The sequence below is a fragment of the Anomaloglossus baeobatrachus genome, chromosome 6 (genome assembly GCF_048569485.1).
Source record: "Anomaloglossus baeobatrachus isolate aAnoBae1 chromosome 6, aAnoBae1.hap1, whole genome shotgun sequence".
In the NCBI taxonomy this organism is placed as follows: Eukaryota; Metazoa; Chordata; class Amphibia; order Anura; family Aromobatidae; genus Anomaloglossus; species Anomaloglossus baeobatrachus.
Window position 1 is genome coordinate 139,796,873 of NC_134358.1, and position 20,137 is coordinate 139,817,009.

Here is a 20,137-nt window from a genome sequence, read left to right on the forward strand (position 1 = left end):
CGCGGCCTGCCAGGACTTGGTATTACTGGCAGTTCCTCCGGTAGCCAGTCCGACACTGCCCACATGTTTGTGTATTTACTTAATATAGGTCAAGCTGCAATTAAAACCTTATCTAGATCTATATTTCAAAGCTGCACAATAAGCTTAATCACAAGAAAGTCCCTAAAAAGTCTCATGATCTCTGAGTAAGATATGGGTGCAGTTGAGAACCATGGATTACACTATATTGGAGAATTTTACCTCTAAGTTAGCATCGTACGACGATCTGTACCCTCACCTACTTTATCCTCACCCATCTCTTGTAAACCGTGAGCCCTTGAGGGCAGTGTTCTCTCACCTAGTGTACCTATCTATGTCTTGTATTGTTTATGATTATTGTACTTGTCATTATTATGTATACCCCTTTTCACACGTAAAGCACCATGGAATAAATGGTGCTATAAATAATAAAATAATTAACCAAAAACTGGTCAGACAATGAAATCTCGAAAACGAGATAAAAATACACAAACGAAAAGTTGGATCTTTAAAAATGTCAATGTTTTTTATTTCTAAAGATTATTAAAAAAATATATAAAAAAAGGTGCAGGGTGAGTCAGGATAAATACAATAAATGCGTCAGGACTTATGAATTACATTTCAATTGATAATATATACACAATACATGTCTAATAATAATAGGCAATTAAATTCTCAATGAAACTTAAGATCAGAGATAATACTAAGTTAATACATAAATTAAGTGACCATACAAATAATCAATCTATAGCATGGAAGGTAATAAAGTGGCAAGTGCATGTAGTCTGGTCAAACCAGTATGTGTAGAAAATAAATAAATACATTGATATATACAAAAGGTTTCTTCCTGTCAAGTCAAAGGGATAGTGTCTGCATGAAAACTGATGCATAATTACCAGTGTAAATACAGCCACTGCACGCACAGAAGTCCCCAGACGCACGTTTCGCTATGGCTTCTTCATGAGGGGTGTAGATTTGAGGGTAAAAACTGTAGCTCTATGTAGGGTCCCACAAAACACATCATGGAGGAGGACTTGGACATATGAGACTGAGAGGAAGTGTCACCGGGGAATCCAGAAGCCCGGTGGAGGCATGCAGCGCACACTGCTACATAGCTACGATTTAATTGTGGGTGACTCAGGTGCACAAATATTCAGACTTGCATAGTGCAGTGGAATACATGGGGGAACACCAGATAGTATAGAGGCACACTGTAAATAGAGTAAACCAAACAAACAGGTTCCCCCAAATTGTGGAATCACCATCAATAAACCAGAGAGAAACCAAAGAAATAGAGGACCAAAAGATATGATGACAAAGTGAACATCCTTTATTGTAACAAATAACAAATTGAGACAGACGACAAGTAGAGGGGATGGAAGAGATGATAAAAGTCACCCAGAGGCAACCAGAGTATAAAATAACCAACACTCGAACCACACCAGACTGCATACAGCATATGAAGATACATATGTGATATACTATGCCGTATGGACCAGGAGCAGAGACACAGAAAAACTGATGGTTTAAATAGGTAATTAAGAACACCCAAATAGTCCCCAGACTACAGATGGATATTCCATTCCATTGACAGAAAATTGCCAAACACAAGGTCTGTATGAACAGCAGCATTCAAGATAATGAATGCTGTAAGTATAAATAACATGAAGAACGCCGTGTCATCTGCTAGTTACCTTGGGACATGATGGTAACCAGTGCAGCCTGGAGGTATCGGGTAGCTGAACGTGCCTCAATGTGTTTCACTGAGACGACTTCATCAGAGGGCGTGAATACAGTGAAGAGTAGAGGCTTACATATACAGGTCCTAGTGGCTAGCAAATGTTTGGCAAATCGGCGCGCATCACTGCCATGTTGCTCTGCATTTCGAAGCGGCAAGGTTGTGGTGCACAAGGGGAGATGGGAAGGAGGACGTGCGTCATCCAACCCATCATCTCGGCAATGCAACAACAGCCCCGGTGAACAGAAGGCACAAGCAGAACATGGGATATATCAAAAAGAAAGTGTGACAGTTCGACACTCACAGCTGCGTTGCTCCACCTCTGTAAACAACAAGGCTGCAGCATGCTCAGGGAGACAGGATGGAGGGACACACTAACCGGCCCGTTGCCCCGGCAATGCCACAACCGATATTGAGAAATAGCGCTCCCGCACCTTTAATGGTTTGATCCCAAATAGGCACCATTAAAGGCAGGGGAGTGCTATTTGTCTAGAAAGAAAAGAATTAACCCCTTGGGGCAACACAAAACTCTACAGGGATCGCTTGACCCACAAAACACATTTATAAATGCAGATCAATCAGTGACCGTATGAATAAGACCGCATTATTGGTCAAAACATCAGCTGTCACTTTTCCTTGTTATATATACTCGCACTCAGCAAGTTACTATTTTATGCACCTGTACTTTGGGATTGCCATATGAATAAAATGTATGCAACTTGAGACAAAGAGTGCGCAGTGATTTTTCATTGTGGGTTGTTCAGGGGCTCAGGACCCCCTTTCTTTGCACCTCAGCATATCACCGTGTGAACACAAAATTCCTGTCCCCTTTGTAAGATAAACAAATCCAACTTTTTCAACCTGGCATCATATTGGAGCCCTTGTGACCTTCCTTGTGATGTGTTAATAAACACATAAACAAAACATAGTCTATGACATTCCCTGAGTGGAGTGTCTGTGCAAAATTTCGTGATTGTACATGCGATGGTGTGAATTCCTTTAGCGGACATACATACATATGGTACATACATACATACCCTAGCTTTATATAATAGATAAATTGCCAATATATACTGTAGCTTTGTACAGCCATTGCCATTACTCACAATGGTCCCTGTCTTTACACAATCTACTGTATGTTCTAAATTTTGAAGGTTTTGAAAAAGTTTTACTTAAAAATGTTATTGCGAAACTAGAAGAATGCGAGACCAAAACCCCTGTAAAGACTTAAGATAAATCTGTTCCAGTGCTATTCCTTCGGGTCAACAAACAGTAATGGCTTTAATTAGTATCATGCAGCTTATAGAGTATACCAACTAACGATAAACTTTTTTTAAAAAAAAATTTGGAGTGTGTAATATGTCTTTTTCAGGGAAACAATTAAGATTTCTAAATTGATAAATATTTTCTGGCTTCTTAATTGATTTTTTTATTTGTTTCCACTAGTTTCAGGGCTATTCATGATTGTATATGTAAAAGTATCATTATTACTATTTTCCTTGTGGAAATTCATTTGACTCTTATATCTAAGTGATTATCATTTTACATGACTTATCTGATTTTATTTCATTCCTCAAGGTTCACATTTATAAAGTGTTTCAACAAATGTTTTCCTTTGTTGTAAACACGTTTTATGACTTAATTGTTTGTATACTACTGCTATATAAAGTGCTATTACTTTACTTCAGCCTAGAGGCTTGATTTAGTGCAGGGTGTTTATTGTGTTTTATGACATTTTACATATTTTAGAAGTGTCATGCTTACATAGTATATGTAGGAACAATCGCTACAGTCTGTGGACATTTAATATTGTAGTGTTTTCTATCTTGCCTTGCACATTTTTCTTTATAGTCTTGAAACATTTAATATCCGGTACAACTAAGTTTTTTTCAAAATACCATATATTTAACAAATTGGAAACAGTAACATAAAAGTGTTTTATACAAATAGGAGAAGATAGTATATCCTGTACTTGGGCACATATGTTGCTTTTTAAATGGAAGATAATATTTTTGATGTTGTAAGGTTGCCTAAGGAGTATTATTGTTTTGTAAATTGCTGAAATTGAGTTTTAAAAAAATAAAGCAATACCTATTTCATCAATCCCCTTTCACCTTTTCCAGTCGGATGCTGTTTAGTCTCTATTTCTAACTGCAGCAGTGAGTAAGTGATTGGCAGCAGTGGTTATTTGTTTCTGTGATGGGATGGCATCACTCAAAATAGAATTACAGATAGCGCGGCAATGAAGAATGATGAAATGTTATCAGTTCAACATCACGAGGCAGGGGCTGTATGTCATACTATAAATCTAAAGGTGGCTTTACATACTGCAACATCGCAAACGACATCGCTGTAACGTCACCGGTTTTGTGACGTAATAGCGACCTCCCCAGCGACATTGCAGTGTGTGAAACACATCAGCGACCTGGCCCCTGCTGTGAAGTTGCTGATCGCTACAAATCGTTCAGGACCATTCTTGGTCCTTTGTTTCCCGCTGTGCAGCATGATTGCTAGAAAGTCTCAGTGTGTAAAGGGGACTTTACAGCGACTTTGTTAGCGACTTCCCTTTCAAAAAGCTGCTTTACAACGTCCCCAATGACTAGCTAGGTCGTTCTGCATTTCCGGATCGCTGTTGCGTTGTTGGCCAGGTTTGCCTGTTTGACAGCTCACCAGCGACTCACTAGAGACTAGTGGTTGGGATCGCTGGTGGGATTGCTGAAAGTCTCAGTGTGTAAAGGGGCCTTTAGACTAAAAGAAAAAATGAGCACATAAAGCACAAAATAGGGTCTTATCTGAGAGATGAGATATAGGATCAGACAGTGTGAGGGCTCACCTTGAATGGCTTAGTCATAGCACTAATGCACACTAACGCACAAACGACTGCTGCAGCCCCACGTGGAAATGGAATCAAGAGACAATGGAAAGGGTTAAACGCCGCACGCAAGGTACAAGTTGGTGATTTATTTTCTACGCGTTTCGGAGAGAGCCCTCTCCATCTTCAGGAAAAAAAAACACATGTGACAACATTGTTGCCAGCAGCAACCTGGGAGTCAGTATTACCTTACTTTTGTGGACTGACAATAAAATATACAAAACAGAAGATAAAATGGATTTTACACAAACAAAATGTTAATAAACATTCTTTCCTGTATAATGACATGTATATAAGGCAAAATAAAAAAAAGGAATAAAAAACCTCCTCCACTCTTTAGTCTATGTTTACACATAGCATTTTTGTATATTCTCATTGCTTTCAATGTTGAAAAAAAGTTGCAAAAAGGCTGAGTTAAAGGGAATCTTTCACCACTTTGACCTTTTTAAACTATTAATATGGGCATGCAGGTTATAGAATGTGGGAAAAAAGCTATAACTTAATGTCTCATATCAGATGCCTTGTTGTGGAAAAATCATCTTGTCACTTTATGTAAATGAGCTCTTCCAGGCTATGGGTCGAATGCGGCCTGAAAGATAACTCCACCTCCAGTGCTTATTTTAAATAAAAAGATCATTACCAGTGTGAGAGAAGTAACTATTCTTTTTACAGAGACCTGACAAACCAGTCTGGCTGCCAGTGAAGGGACTTATAGCTGCAATGCCCCTCTGGGAATTATTCAAATTGTCCTTCTGATCTGGCATTACATCCTATGTCTTATGAAAAGGCTTGTTTAGAAAGCCACTTTTGACTTTTAGGATTGCTACTTCTGCCACTTGAACTGCTGCTGCTAATGTTTCTGTATTAACAATGCAACGTTCCCGTGGTTGGAATTCTAGAACTGCCATGTACGCTGTGTGCCTCACTACTGCCTTGTGGAAAACGACTGTTACGATGGTCTACAAGCTTGTTTCGTTACTCTAGCAGCCACACCTCCCTTTCCAGGGGGGAAGCATCTTGCTAAATTTACTCTTGTTGAAAGAAAGCTATTATATGTAAACAGCGTCGGACTGGGGTGTCTGGGGCCCACCAGAGGAATTGACTCCAGGGGCCCACCCCACAGCCATATACAAATACCCGTTAGCCATTATCCCCATTATAATAGAGCACTGACTGTGAAGCTTAGGACCTCTGTATATAGTGTTTGTGTACAGGTAATACAGTGATCACCAGTGATATTATACACAGGTGCTCTGTATATAGTGTCAGTGTACAGGTAATACAGTGATCACCAATGACACTAATTAGTGACATTATACTCAGGAGCTGTGTATATAGTGTATAGTGTGTGTGTATATTTAATACACTGACTTACCAGTGACGTCTCTAGCTGACGTTATTCATCTTCACTTTTCCTCTTCATCCGGCACTGACCACCATCACTTCTTCCTGCCATGACGTGACTCTGCAGAAAATAACACAGTCACCTATAGCCAATCACTCCCAGAGAACATTCCTCACTTTTCCCCAATTTCTACACCATGGGTGACACACAGTACTAGGGGCGTACAGAGCGGCAGAAGGCTCACAGCAGCGGTAGGCAGGAAGCTCACAGCAGCGGGAGGCAGGGGGCTCAAGCAGCGGGAGGGGGGAGGCTCACAGCAGGAGGAAGCTCACTGCAGGGGGAGGCTCACTGCAGGAAGAGGCTCACTGCAGGGGGAAGCAAGAGGCTCACTGCAGGGGGAGGCAGGAGGCTTACAGCAAGGGGAGTCTCACAGCAGGGGGAAGCAGGAGGCTCACAGCAGGGGGGGCTCACAACAGGGGGAGGCTCACTCCAAGGGGAGGCTCACAGCAGGGGGAGGCTCAAGGCAGGGGTAGGCTCACTGCAGGGGGAGGCAGGAGGCTCACAAAAAGGGGAGGCTCACAGCAAGGGGAGGCTCACAGTAAGGGGAAGATCAGCACTGGGTTGGTGGCACATAGTACTAGGGGCGTACAGAGCGGCAGGAGGCTCACAGCAGCGAGAGGCAGAAGGCTCACAGCAGTGGGAGGCAGGAGGCTCACAGCAGTGGGAGGCAGGAGGCTCACAGCAGTGGGAGGAAGGAGGCTCACAGCAGCGGGAGGCCGGGGGCTCACAGCAGCGGGAGGGGGGAAGCTCACACCAGGGGGAGGCTCACTGCAGGGGGAGGCTCACTCCAAGGGGAGGCAAGATGCTCACTGCAGGGGGAGGCAGGAGGCTTACAGCAGGGGGAGGCTCACAGCAGGGGGAAGCAGGAGGCTCATAGCAGGGGGAGGCTCACAACAGGGGGAGGCTCACTCCAAGGGGAGGCTCACAGCAAGGGGGGACTCACAGCAAGGGGGGCTCACAGCAAGGGGAGGCTCACTGCAGGGAAAGACAGGAGGCTCACAGCAGGGGGAGGCTCACAGCAGGGGGAGGCTCACTATAGGGGGAGGCTCTCTGCAGAGGGAGGCAGGAGGCTCACAACGAGGGGAGGCTCACAGCAAGGGGAGGCGCACAGCAAGGGCAGGCTCCCTGCAGGGGGAGGCTCATAGCAGCAGGAGGCAGAAGACTCACAGCATCAGAAGGCAGGAGGCTCACAGCAGCGGGAGGCAGGAGGCTTACTGCAGGAGGAGGAAGAATGCTCACAGCAGGGGGAGGCAGGAGGCTCACTGCAGGGGGAGGCTCATTGGAAGGGATGGCTCACTGCAGGGGGAGGCTCACTGCAGGGGGAGCCAGGAGGCACACAACGAGGGGAGGCTCACAGCAAGGGGAGGCGCACAACAAAGGCAGGCTCACTGCAGGGGGAGGCTCACAGCAGCGGGAGGCAGGAGGCTCACAGCAGCGGGAGGCAGGAGGCTTTACTGCAGGTGGAGGAAGGAGGCTCACAGCAGGGGGAGGCAGGAGGCTCACTGCAGGGGGAGGCTCTTTGCAAGGGGAGGCTCACTGCAGGGAGAGGCTCACTGCAGGGTGAGGCTCACAGCAAGGTGGAGGCTCACAGCAAGGGGGGCTCACAGCAGGGGGAGGCTCAGTGCAGGGAGAGGCAGGAGTCTCACAGCAAGGGGGGGCTCACAGCAAGGGGTAGGCTCACAGCAAGGGGTAGGCTCACAGCAAGGGGGAAGCAGGAGGCTCACTGCAGGGGGAGCCTCACATCAAGGGGGAGGCTCACTGTAGGGGGAGGCTCTCTGCAAGAGGAGGCTCACAGCAACGGGGAGGCTCACATCAAGGGGGAGGCTCACTACAGGGGGAGGCTCACAGCAAGGGCAGCAAGGGGAGGCTCACAGCAAGGGGAGGCTCACAGCAGGGGGAGGCTCACTGCACGGGGAGGCTCACAGCAAGGAGGAGGCTCACAGCAAGGGGGAGGCTCACAGCAAGGGGGAGGCTCACAGCAATGGGAGGCTCAGTACAGGAGGAGGCTCACAGGAGGGGGAGGCTCACAGCATGGGGAGGCAGGAGGCTCACTGCAGGGGCAGGCTCACTTCAGCGGGGAGGCTCACTGCAGTGGGAGGCTCACAGCAAGGGGGAGGTAGGAGGCTCACTGCAGGGGGAGGCTCACTGCAGGGGAGGCTCACAACAGGGGGAGGGAGTGGGGTCACTGCAGGGTGAGACTCACTGCAAATGAGGCTCACTGCAGGGGCAGGTTCACTGCAGGGGGAGGCTCACTGCAGGGGGAGGCAGAAGCGCTTACCTGGTGCCTGTGCATCTTCTTCTTCTGTGTGGCCCCGGGGTTGATGGATGTCGGTGCGGTGCTGAGGAACTCCTCCGCCTCAGTCCTGGCACCGCACTGTTCAAATGTACATGCACCTGAAAGACGCACATCAAGGGGGAGGCTCACTGCAGGGGGAGGCTCACAGCAAGGGCAGCAAGGGGAGGCTCACAGCAGGGGGAGGCTCACTGCAGGGGGAGGCTCACAGCAAGGAGGAGGCTCACAGCAAGGGGGAGGCTCACAGCAAGGGGGAGGCTCACAGCAATGGGAGGCTCAGTACAAGAGGAGGCTCACAGGAGGGGGAGGCTCACAGCATGGGGAGGCAGGAGGCTCACTGCAGGGGCAGGCTCACTTCAGGGGGAGGCTCACTGCAGTGGGAGGCTCACAGCAAGGGGGAGGCAGGAGGCTCACTGCAGGGGGAGGCTCACTGCAGGGGAGTCTCACAACAGGGGGAGGCAGTAGGCTCACTGCAGGGTGAGACTCACTGCAGGGTGAGGCTCACTGCAGGGGCAGGTTCACTGCAGGGGGAGGCTCACTGCAGGGGGAGGCAGAAGCGCTTACCTGGTGCCTGTGCGTCTTCTTCTTCCGTGTGGCTCCGGGGTTGATGGATGTCGGTGCGGTGCTGAGGAACTCCTCCGCCTCAGCCCTGGCACCACACTGTTCAAATGTACACGCGCCTGAAAGACGCACGTACATTTGAATATGAGAGGCGCAGTCTGCAGTTCCTGTGCGCACCTCATTTTGTGCAGGCCTGTGCAAGGACCTGTGGTGAGTCACATGACTGTGATGTCACCACAGGTCCTGCTACAACCAAGGAAACTGCAGAGATCCCACAGATTATTCTGTGCGATCACTGCAATTTATGATGGAAAGGCTGGGGGCCCATCAGAGCATGGGGGCCCAGTTTGCCCGCTAAACACCCCTGCCCAGCATGCGGTAACAAGCCCGTGGTACCCCACACCATTTAAAGCATGGGGGCCCACTGGGGACAGGGGCCTACCGGGGCCCCAGGGGTCCACCGGAGGATCCTCTAGTGCTCCGCTGGGCCAGTCCGACGCTGTATGTGAAGAGAGCTATTATTTGTGAAGAGAGCTATAATCTGTGAAAATAGCTATTAGTTGTGAATAGAGCTATCTGTGAAGTCGATGGCCGATCCTATAAGTGTGGAAGTCTGGAGGCGAAAGTGTCGGGAGAACACAAGAAAGTACCTGCTGCTGTCTCAGAAAACTTTGGCTGTAACTTTAAAACAGCAGGAGGATGCCGTGCATGAGCAAGTGAGCAAGTGAGAGGGCAGAAGATGATCCGAACCTGGAGAATGCACGCTTCACCTGTGTATACCCCCAGGGACAAGAATAAAAAAGGTTTTCCTGCTGGCACCTCTGCCTCTGTGGGTACAGTGCTGGCCGGTTGAAAGAGACACAGGAGGAGGGGAGATCGAGGAGCTCGAGAGCCAGTATAAGTGACATGAGCCCGGGACAGAGGAGGAGTGAGAAGACCACGGGAGCCAGTGTTGCGGATGAGAGCAGCGCGGGCTTGAGGAGGAGTGAGATGAGGTTGGGAGTCTGCACAGCATCTTTGGCATGTGTTGCCCTTATGAAAATGAAAATAAAAAGAGGAATGGAATCTGCCAGGAATGAAGGAAATGAAGTGATTCTCCAAATAATGGAATGGCAAAAGCTGAAGCTACAGCTGAAAGAAGAGAAAAATGGAGTGAAGGGTCTCAAGTTAGAGAAGGCAATAGGAGAACATGCCAACAGAGAAACAAAACAAAGATGTCCTGAAGGAAATGGGCGCAAGGGGTTTGGAGATAGTGAACCCTCTGTTAGATATAGGCTGAGAGTCACAGACAAGAATCCCTGTAGATTATGTGACACAGAGTCAGACCAGACCGTAGTTACAGTTGCAGGTGAATTGTACTTACGCACTGACCACTGGAGGTGGAGAAGGTCCAACTAAGTGGTGACTCTAAAACATGATGTCACTGAATCCAATAGGTTATGCTCAACAAAGAAGAATTTGGTGACAGTAACCAACAATATCTCAGGAGCTGAAGCTTAAAGTAGTCAAAGGGGCCCCTCTCGTCTGGTAAGCAAGGTAACACTGATGCCCTGTCTCAGTGCACCTGTATGTTTTCAAGTGTTCAACCCTACAAGTTTGAACAGAGGGGGGGGGGGGATATGTGAGGTAGCGACCAGCTATATTGTAAATAGTTGTTATGTATAGATGAGCCCACTCCACTATATACGGCCGGAGGTTGCCTGGTACGCAGCCAGCTGCTGCTTTGAAGAGCAGTGATATCAGGCACGGGCTAAGAACAGGACGCTGCAAAGACGCCGCTCCCACTCACTCCGCGCTACAGGTCGGTATCTCTGTTCCTCCTTTTTTGATTCAGGCCCTTGTTTTAATTTCAAGGGCCAAACTAAGGTTTTTACTTTGCGCATACATTGTGTTTTACCATGGTTCCTTCTCTCCTGACAGACCAAGGTTCTTTCTTGGGGGTCCTCTTTTCCCCCTGTCTCCCTTATAAGGTATTCTGGCACTCATTATCTTGATTGCATGTCTTTCTGAATATAGACACTTACATTTCCTGCACATAGGATTTCCTTACTGTTATCCTCCATTTACTTGCTACATTAACTCATAAGGTAACCATTGTTTTATTGATCATCTTACCTTACTGTATTTGTTAACCTTTTTCTTGTTATATCTTTGGCTTTTTTTCTTTTCCTTTTCTTATTTCTTTTTCTCCCGTTTTTTTGCTCTATTTTTTTTCTATCTTGTCTCACCTATACGGTGAGACATCGCTGATTTTGAAGAGTTAACTATTTTTGTAACTTTGCTCACAAACTGTGAACTTTTTTTTTTTCTATTCTATTTTCTGTTTTTTTTTTCCACCTTCTTATATCCACATTAAATTAATATGTTATATTTACACACGTTTTTCTTTTACAGCGGCCTTTACCCATGAGACTTTATACTCCAGTATGTGAAATAAAGCTGCAAACCATCTTTAGGTATTAATGCCTGGTCTTTGTTATCTGCATTAACATTTGACATATACTTACCTTCTTTATTGCTCTGTTTCTTGATATCATAATGTCATGATTGCTATGTTTGTGCCCGCTCTTATTTGTTTTATTACATTGTATATCATATCTTTATACATTATACTTCTTTTCTTGTTGGATATTATTCCTTAGGCTTTCTTATATGTGTATTTTTATAGATTGACCAAGGACTATGACAAGAACAAGGGGGCATTCTCTTCGATTGGAAGAAAGAAAATTCCTACATCAGCATAGAAGAGGGTTCTTCACAGTAAGAGCAGTGAGGCTCTGGAACTCTCTTCCTGAGGAAGTGGTGATGGCCAACTCACTGATTGAATTTAAGAGAGGAATGGATGCTTTTCTTGATAGCAAAAGTATAGAAGGTTATAAATAGCATAATCTTACAGGTAGATAGAAGAGCGACCAAGATTATTAGAGGAATGGGTGGGCTGCAATACCAAGACAGGTTATTAAACTTGGGGTTATTTAGTTTGGAAAAACAAAGGCTTAGGGGGGATCTAATCACAATGTATAAACATATGAGGGGACAGTACAGAGACCTTTCCAAAGATCTCTCTACACCTAGGCCTACGACTGGAACACGGGGCATCCGCTACGTCTTGAGGAAAGAAGGTTTAATCATAATCACAGACGAGGATTCTTTACTGTACAAGCAGTGAGACTATGGAGCTCTCTGCCGCATGGTGTTGTAATGAGTGATTCACTACTAACATTTAGGCAGAGCCTGGACGCTCTTCTTGAAAAATATAATATTACCAGTTATGTATATTAGATTTTATGACAGGGTGTTGATCCAGGGAACTAGTCTGATTGCCGTATGTGGAGTCAGGAAGGAATTTTTTTCCCCATTGGAGCTTATTTGACACATTGGGGTTTTTTTGCCTTCCTCTGGATCAACATGCTAGGCTACGAGTTGAACTAGATGGACTTAGAGTCTCCCTTCAACCTTAAAAAAAACTATGAAAAACACTAGAAGCTAAGCCGAAGTATTAAGGCCACTTTACACACAGCGACATCACTAAAGCGATGTCGTTGGGGTCACGGAATTCGTGACGCACATCCGGCCTTGTTAGCAATGTCGTTGCGTGTGACACCTACGTGCGATTGAAAAAGGTCGCAAAATCGTGCAAAATCATGAATCGTTGACATGCTCCCCTATTCCCAATTATCGTTGCTGCTGCAGATACGATGTTGCTCGTCGTTCCAGCCGAAGCACCATCGCTATGTGTGACACCGCAGGAACGAGGAACCTCACCTTAACTTCGGCCGCCGGAAGGAAGAAGGTGGGCGGGATGTTCGTCCCGCTCATCTCCGCCCCTCCGCTTGTATTGGGTGCCCGCTTAGTGACGTCGCTGTGACGCCGAACGCACCGTCCCCTTAGAAAGGAGGCGGTTCTCCGGTCACAGCGACGTCACTAGGCAGGTAAGTAGTGTGACGGGGACTAACGATGTTGTGCGGCTGTGCACCACGGGCAGCAATTTTCCCGTGATGCACAACCGACGGGGGCTGGTATGCACGCTAGCGATATCGATAGCGATACCGCAGCGTGTAAAACAGCCTTTAGTCTTTTTTGGTTTGCTTGTTTTGCTCATTTATTTTGGGCCGCCTTATAATATCCAAAATAAAGATATTGACTTTGCAACCTTTTTGCTTTGTTCTTTTGGAGTGCCAGGTTATTCTCTATATAGTGATCTTTTTTTCCTGGGCACCCATTCCCTTTTAAACAGGTAGTGAGAATACCCTATTTTTAAAGAACAGTGATAGGATTAGTGCTTTTTTTGCGGCGGTACCTGCCGGTACGGCGTACCGGAAAATCTGAAGAGCGCTGAGGGTCAGCACCTCTGGCTCTGTCCACATGGCTAATTTGTAAACTATACAAATTAGTCATGTGTGGAGCGGAGGGACAAGCAGAGCAGCTACTGGAGCTGCAGGACCTGCGATGATGTCACGTACATGTGACTCGGGTGGGCGGAGCCATGGAGTTTTGCCCAGCGGGAAAGAAGCTGGAGAAGATGGAGGAGTGCAGGGTATGTGAGAGAGGGGTGCAAAGGGCGGCAGGATGTGCAGGGGGATAGAGTGAGATCAGGGGTATGGAGAATTGAGAGATAAGGGGGATTGAGGAAGGAGAGATCAGGGGGATCGAGGATGGAAGGAGCAGGTGGATGGAAGATGGAGAGACCAGGGGGATGGAGAATGGAGGGCTGAACCGTCCATTGGACAAGGTGAACAGTTTGCTCAGGTGGCACTATATTCAGGGGGGCAGCAATACGACCGAGGGGGCGGAGCTGTATAGAGACTACTGTTTTTCGCCGCCCAGTGCCTCAACAGGTAAACCGTGCACAGGACACGACAGCACCCTTCCCACTCCTCCAGCTTGGCCGCCGGCTGACAGATCCCCCACATAAAATACAGCAGGATATCTGGCTTTCATAAGGCCTGGGGGGGGGTTTGTTCATGCGAGCAAGATCACTGCACACATCATTATGTCATGAAGTCGTGATGTGATACGCATTTGCAATAACCTTTCCAGGTCTTGTGAAAGCCGGAAGTCACGGCTGAGTGCAAGAAGCCCAGAGTGATTTCAGCACAAATGGCAAGGATCAGAATATTGGGTGTGGAGCGGATGTGTACCGGTGAGCAGCAGAATGACCGGACAGGTGAGCATTAAAGAGAGTATAAGGATTTTCATCTTTTTTTACATATCACGTTCATTCTTAGTTTCCAAAAAAACGTGTAAACAGCCCAATTCAGATTTTCCTGATCTGATCATTTCTATTTGTGGTTAATCCGATAGGACTCTCCTTTGATAATAATAATAATAATTTTTATTTCTATAGCGCCAACATATTCCGCAGCACTTTACAATTCAGAGGGGACATGTAAAGACAATATGAGACAATACAAATAACAAAATTTAGATACCAAGAGGAGTGAGGGCCCTGCTCGTAAGCTTACAGTCTATGAGGAAATAGGGGAGGCCCAAAAGGTGAATGGGGGAGGGGGCGGGGGGGGTAGGATAGCTTGTCATATATGGTCCAGCCATCGATTTAATAGGGGATTCAAAACCAGCTGCATGGACCGGTCGCCAGCCAGAATTTATACATACAGAGTGTAAAAAAGTACATAAAGAGGAAGGAATCAGAAGATACAGGGGACAAGAATTGGAAGTAAATTTTATGAAGGGCAGAATAGGACTAGATTAGATCAGGGCGGTGAATTGATAGGCTAGTCTAAAGAAATGCATTTTTAGGGCCCGCTTAAAGGTGTGGATGTTGGAAATTATTTGGATTGTTCATGGTAGTGTGTTCCAGAGCATAGGCGCAGCTCATGAGAAATCTTGAAGACGGGAGTGGGAAGTTCGAATTGTTGAGGACGTCAGTCTTAGGTCATTAGCAGAGTGGAGAGCACGGGTGGGGTGATAGACAGATATGAGGGAGGAGATGTAGGGTGGTGCGCAGGGCCGGACCGGCCATAGGGCAATTCTGGCAAATGCCAGAGGGGCTGGTCCCTGTAGTGGGCCGCTCGGTTCTCTCTACTTAGTCAGCACAGCGGTCATTAACTCTGTTACTGCTCTGACTCTGTCCGAACGCTCTAGTGCTGAAATGACAGCAGCCGCGCACTATACAGGAGAAGGTGGGCGGTCTTCACTCAGATCAAACGCCGCAGTGATGTAAGGCATTGCCAGGGGACTGAGAGCGTTGTTCTGTGCTCGGCTGCCTCTGCCTGTTCATTACGTCACTGCATCGTGTGATCTGAGTGGAGAGAAGACCGCCCACCTTCTCCTGTATAGCGCTCGGCTCCTGTGATTTCAATATATCACTACCAAATCACCAACAACATCCTTGTGTGTAGCGCGGCTGCAGTGTTTTCCTTAAGTCCCCCTCCCACCTCCTCATGTCTAGAGCAAGTTAACGTGGGAGAGAAGCTTTGAAGAGGCAGCAAGGAAAGTATTAGTTCTATACGAACATTAAGTGTTATAATTAAAAAAAAAAAAGAGTAAATAAAAGCACTGTACCACTCCGGTGGTGAACCATAGCTCCCAAAATGCCACTGAAGTTGCTGCACATGTTGAGAGTTAAGTCCCCGTCACACACAGAGATAAATCTTTGGCAGATCTGTGGTTGCAGTGAAATCATGGACATATTGTTCCATTTATACACAGCCACAAACCTGGCACTGATTGTCCACAATTTCACTGCCACCACAGATCTACCACAGATCTGCCACAGATTTATCTCTGTGTGTAACAGGGCCTTTAGGATAAATGCAGTGCAGTGTGTTTTTCTTGCGGAAACACTACTGTTCTCTGTGGGAGAAAGCAGCGTCCGTCAGGATTTTCACTGTGTTCTCCCACCCAGAACGCTAGCGTCTCCGCAAGAATAAATTTACATGCTGCGGCTCTGGATACTAGATAAATCACAGGTCTCAAACACACACAGCCCACAGGCGGTATGCGGCCCCTGGGGCTGCTTTTCCACAGGCACGTAGACCCCTTGATGATTATCAGTGGCAGACTTGTACAGCTAAGGCTGCTTTCACACATCAGCTTTTGGCAGTCAGGCACAATCCGGTGTGTGCCTGATGCAACGGATCTAGTGCAAAGTGTGTAAAACCGGATGCAATGGATCCGTTAAAAAAAACGATCCATTGTAGCAGTTTGTACCGAAAATCCAGCGGTGGCTGTGAGTACCCGTGGCCAGATTGAGTCCTCCACCTGACAGCTGTGGCCGCAGGTAACCTGACGTCACCGCTGATCGCGCAGCTGACTTCAGTCACTAGGGCTACTTGCTGTCACAGTTGGAGAATCAAGCTGTGGCCTTCGGTAACCTGAGTGACGTCACCGCTGACAGCGCGACTCACTTCAGTTGCTCTGTGGAGCTCACAGTGAGCGGCGGTGTTCTACGGCCGCTCCTGTCAGCTTCATGTAGCAGAGCTGAAAGCGTTGTGGGACCTCGTGTGAATTACGTGGGACCTGGAGGGGTGTTTGGTAGGTAATAAAGTGGTGAAAGAAGGTTTTTTTTGTCTTTTATTCCAAATATAGGATTTTTCAGTGTTTATGTTTATTTTCTTTACTTACAGGTTAATCATGGGGGGTGTCTCATAGATGCCTGGCATGATTAACCTAGAACTTGGTGGAAGCTATGGGCTGCCATTAACTTCTTATTACCCCGATTGCCAAAGCACCATGGCAATTCGGGATGAGCCAGGTAGAGCCCCGGGACTGTCACATCTAATGGATGCGGCAATTCTGGGTAGCTGCTGGCTCATATTTTTAGGCTGGGGGGCTCACCATAACGTGGGGCTCCCCATCCTGAGAATACCAGCCTTCAGTCGTGTGGCTTTACCTTGTTTGTATCAAAATTGGGGGGGACCGCACGCATTTTTAATTATGTACTTATTTATTTTACTGCACGATATAGACCTGCCCACCGGCAGCTGTGATTGGTTGCAGTGAGACAGCTGTCACTCAGTGTGGGGGCTCATCTTACTGCAACCAATCATAGGCGCTGGTAGGTGGGGGAAGCAGTGAATACCAGATGGAATAATGAGTGGCCGGCATTTTCAAATCAGGAGAAGCTTCCGGAGCTTTGTGACAGCTGTGCAGCGCTCTGCCGGTGATCGGTGAGTATGAGAGAGGGGGTGAGAGAAGGTGACTGACGAGAGAGAGAATATTTTAGGACCGGAACAGAATTTATAACACTTCTGGGCATGCTCAGTTGTAAATAACCGCATCTGGATCATGATTCCAGCGTTTGCCACATACCACCTGATCCAGCGCCCATAGACATACATTATGCACCTTGCCGCAGATCACTCCATCCGGCCCTCTGCTTTTTTTTGCCGCTGCTAAAAAAAGGTTGCATGCTGCATACTGTCCGGCTGCCGGACTGACAAATTTTGCCGCATCTGGCAAAAAACGGACCAAGCGCACGGCGATGCAGCACAATCCGGCGCTAATGCAAGTCTATGAGGAAAAAATGCATCCGGTGGCAAAAAAAAAAAACGGATGCGTTTTTTTTCTGCAAAGCGCCGGATTGTGCCTGACGGCAAAAAACTGATGTGTGAGAGCAGTCTAACAGGCAGGGGTCAAGCTGTTCCTCGTCGCCCGGAGGACACAAGAGTATACAGACATTACTGCATGGAATAACAGCTAATTCTTTTCGTGAGGTAAAACATTGCTTAAAAACAAGCAGGGAAATGGTTTACCTACAAAAAGAATCCCATGCTGTAATGTCTGTATACTTTATGACTTCTTCCCCGGCCCAGGAGATGTGGTATGATTGTAGCACCCCTGAAACCATCAGGGAGCTACAAGGTACTGCATCCCCACCAGGATGCAGGGCCTACTCCCAGGGTACCCAGAAGACCAGTGCTGGTACCAGCTAAACACAAACTAATCCCTGTTTTTTCCCATTCCCAGACACTGGTGACAAACTAGGGTTGGACCTAGTGGACAGCCACCCAGAGGCGGACCCTATCCAGTCCACTAGACAACAACTAGGTGGGAGGGGTCAGGCAGTTCGTCAGTGACCGTGAGAGTGAGTGGAAGCACTGACAGGAGTGTGATGGTGACCTGAGGGCCCAGGCGGCTGGTTGCCGGTGGAGTACGGTGAAGTACTCCCAGAACCACGCACAAACAGGGTACAGAATCCTAGGTCAGGAAAACACTCCAAGCAGACCTCATAAAATCTGAAAATCTGCATAGTGAGGGGACCATCAAGGGCCTCACTGAATGTAAAGTTCAAGACACAGTAGCAATGGTAGAACCGGGGAACAGGACCAGAGACTCCAACCCCACAGGGTTCATACTACCGTCATACGGACTGCTGTAAGAGACAACCAGGAGGGGACCCCCAGCCGTTCCAAGCCCTGGGGACCCACCAACCATAGACAGGTGCAGGGGAAAGAAGCCACCAGGTCACTACACCGGTACTTGGACTAAGGGGCCTGCGGTTAAGACCTGCCATCCTTGGGTAACCAGTTTACATCTGACCTTGAGTAAAGGATCCAGTTATACTGCAACCCTGTGTGTGGCCTACCTTCTTTCAACACCTGTCTAAATCACTCATCCTCTGGGGCCTGGCCCTACTTGCGGAGGGTCTAACATCCAAGAGGCCACTAACACCAGCACCAGTAGTGAAATCTGGCAGCAGCGTTTCCATCCATATAGCCGCAAACCTCAAGTGGCATCACGTGTGAACTTTCTTTTATTATCCTCTGTAAATATTCCCCTTTTAAAAAGCACACAGAGTACGGAACCTGGCAACGGCCACCAAGTGACATTTCCCTAGTTATACACCGCCTGGAACCGAGTACCCCATAACCCTGGGCGACACGTGATCAGACCATGTCCCTGTATGGTCAGACACAGCCATTGCACAGTATATACCAGGGACACTAATATAAGATTATCTCAGCACAGGAACATTTTATATAACATCCAATTGTGGAAATTATTATTATTCCAAGATCTATTGATTAAAATCAATTTTAAAATATACATTGTTCGTGGGAAAACCCCTTTAACTTATTACTTTGTAAAATAATAATAAAAATTTGTTATCTGGTGTGGTTTTGATGCAATCAGATGTTATATTTTATTAAATTAATCTGCTCTTTAAAGTGATTACCAAGTACTTGATACTGATGGCCTATCTGTAGGATAGATCATCAATATGTTCAGTGGGCATCGAACTCATTGCATCCATGTCCATCAGCTAAATGAAGAGGCTGCAGCACTATATGGACAGCACAGCAGCCTCTTCATTATCTAGGACAGTGTTCCCCAACTCCAGTTCTCAAGGCCCACCAACAATGCATGTTTTCAGAATTTCATTTTTATTGCACAGGTGATGATTTCAATACCTGTGCAATACTAAGAAAACCCTGAAAACATGCACTGTTGCTGGGCCTTGAGAACTGGAGTTGGGGGAACACTGGTCCACGAAACAGCTCTGTAGGTAAAATATCGGATTCGCCAGGTCCTGCAACTAAAAGCAGTAAATAGGACTGAGCTGTAATACAGGACACAGCTGTGACTGCATGTTATATGGTCGTGTTACAACCTACAAGTGCACAAATATATTACACATTCACCATGCAAAAAGTGGGCCTGTGTACCCCAAATTGCCAGGGCTGAAATTTAGTCCCAGTCCGACCCTGGTGGTGCGGAACCATGTAGAGCTTTGTGAGTGAGAGTGATAAGTTTATGTTGGATTCTGTAGCAGATAGGCAACCAGTGCAATTACTGGCACAGAGCAGAGGCGTCAGTGAATTGGTTGGAGAGGAAAATGATCCTGGCTGCAGCATTCAGGATGGATTGGAGAGGGGAGCGTTTAGTAACAGGGAGCCCAATTAGTAAAGAATTACAATAATCCAGGCGAGAATGAATGAGAGCGACAGTAAGAGTTTTTGCAGAGTCAACGGTAAGAAAAGGTCGAAGTCTAGAGATGTTTTTGAGGTGGAATTGACATGAACGAGCGAGTGAACGAATATGGGGAGTGAAGGAGAGATCGGAGTCAAATATAACCTCAAGACAGCGGGGGCTTGCTCCTGGGGCGTAATGGTAGGACCACACACAGAAATGGTAATATTGGGTTTCGGAAAGTTGGGGGAGGGAGGAAACAGGAGAAGTTCAGTTTTTGACAGGTTCAGTTTTAGATAGAGGGAGGACATGATGTTGGAGACTGCAGACAGACCATCGGTAGTATTTTGTAATAATGTAAGGGTGATGTCAAGA